Genomic DNA, 2,409 nt, shown 5'->3' on the forward strand with positions numbered 1-2,409 from the left:
GGAAAAAAACCCCAAAAAACCCCCGCCGCGGGATAAAACCCGAATGTTAAAAAGGGGGGGGGGGGAAAGTAGCGCTTATAGTCCGAAAAATACAGTATTTTTTGTTACATTACAACTGCAAGTTAAGTATGTTAGCGTGATTTTATGTGGTGGACAAATATATAAAGTAGATCATCATTACATGCAGTAATCCAAAGTGATATGTGATGTTCCATGTTTTTCCAAATAGAAATTTAAGTCCACTTGTGTAATTTACTCTCAGCTCTTATGTGACATCCTCAGATATTTGTTAGAAAACATTAGTGCAAACAGCACCATGATGACCAAGGAACAGGCAGGCGATGGATAAAATTATGGATTGGTTTTAAGAAAATTTGATTATAAAATAATATTCTATACTGTAAACATTGACATCCAATCAGAAGCGGCCCATGGTAACTCTATAGACCACAACTGGTAGGAAAAACTGTTTCCTCTCAACTAGTGAATTACATCAGTCTCCATTTTAAATGGGGAGTTTGTTTATCCTAAACAGATTCGTCCTTAGCCGATTCAGGAATTTGATCCCAAAAAGCAGAGGCCAAATTCAAAGGACTTGTTTTGCTGCCATTAAACGAATCTCTCTACACAGCTTTGTATAGAGAGACTCATTTAATGGCAGCAAAACAAGTCCTTTGTGTGAACTCATGAGATTTTGTCTGTAATCTTCTCCTTCCCAGTTCTTTTAAGTTTTATCAGATTGCATGCATAGAAAATTACACAACAGTTAAAAACAATCTCACTTAAGATAGTTGCAGTTTAGGCTGCATCAGCTATGACAATTTTACAATGCATAGCATCGTGCAGAACATCGGCTATTACAAAATGGGTCCTGGGGGCCATTTGCGGCTCTCTGAAGGCTTTTGGGAAGCTCAGTTGAGAATGGAGCAAATCTGATCTGCAAGCGGTAGTCGGTTGATGCAGATGGTACAAAAAATAGATTCCCATTTATTAAGTGTTTGCATTCATCTGATGTTTGAACCACAAACTTATTTCTTCTCAAAAACAAAATTTACTTCTCAAATAAAGAAAACAATTTTAAAAAATGGACAAACTGTGGGTCTTTCTTATGTTTTGTATCTACAATAATTTACAGATCTGTTTTCTACAAAGATCCTACTATTTTGTTAAGCTTAATAAAAATGAAATTGTTCAGTTTATGATTGAGCAGATAAATAAAAAAACAGACATGAAAAGTTTGTTTTAAAAGTATTATATATATAAAACAATAATATTCTTGCTTCCCCAAATGCTTTCGATGTAATGACTTTGGCCCTCATGGCAAAGTTGCCCCTCACCCCCACCTTCTTTAAATCAGACAAAATTGGTGTCAGACGTTTGTGCAGCAAAATTTTTTGTTTGTGCCGTTTTGGCTTTGAAGATATTAATGAAAGTGTAAAGGTCATAAGGTCAACAAGCCCCACCACTTTCATGAAATCAAACAAAACAGGTGTCAGTCAACTGGGCTACGTTTGTGCAGCAAAAACACAGCACCAACGTAGTCGAGTTGACTGACTAGTTGGGCTGGTTGACCTTTCACGACCTCTAGAAACATTTCTTTATATCTGTAAAATGACAGTGGCATTTTAAAGATATGCCACTGTCTGTGCAGCAAAAACGAACATTTTTGCTGCACAAACGTAACACAAAAGTTTGACACCAATGTTGTCTGATTTGAAGAAGGTGGGGGGACCAACTTCACTCGGGTCAAAAACCTTGGACACCACAGTTCTACAACCAGCCAGAGTGAAAGGTCCTCCACAAGGGGGCGCACTTTGCTCCTGTTCTACCTTGAAAACGCCTCGAGTCAGTTACCTTGCAGATACAAGGACACATCCCTCACATAAAGTCTGCTCTTTGTTTCATTGTCTTGGACTGATGGACTATTGTGGAGTCCCCAAGAGTTGGAGCGAGTTTCTGGAAATGAGACGGATAATGGCTTACAGAGAGTCTTTGAAGGACTCCATGAGAACAGGAAGTTAAAGCATTACCATAGTTGGAGCACTCAGCACTCAGAAAGGACTGTGTCCTTCCCACGCTGCAATGCTTTTCCTGTTTGGAATTCCAAAAGAATTGGTCAAAACTTTGAAATGTTTTCATGTGATAAGCATGATTCCCATCAAGGCACAAAGCACTTGAAAGCAATAAATTACTAATTTTTTTTTTTTAAATCGTCTTTTAGTGATGAAATGAGTGGAGCAGCCCAGAAAAGCAGTTTAGTGTAAATTTCAGGATGCACATACACACATTTTTGACATTTAGCTCCCTGCCAGTAGACCAGGAGATAAATAAACTGCAGGATAGATAGATAGATTCTTCATTCAAACTTTCGACTGATCAACAAGAAACAGGAAAAACGTAATTGACAAA

This window comes from Poecilia latipinna, unplaced genomic scaffold (genome assembly GCF_001443285.1).
Source record: "Poecilia latipinna isolate Pla-1442-1.1 unplaced genomic scaffold, P_latipinna-1.0 Scaffold2357, whole genome shotgun sequence".
In the NCBI taxonomy this organism is placed as follows: domain Eukaryota; kingdom Metazoa; phylum Chordata; class Actinopteri; order Cyprinodontiformes; family Poeciliidae; genus Poecilia; species Poecilia latipinna.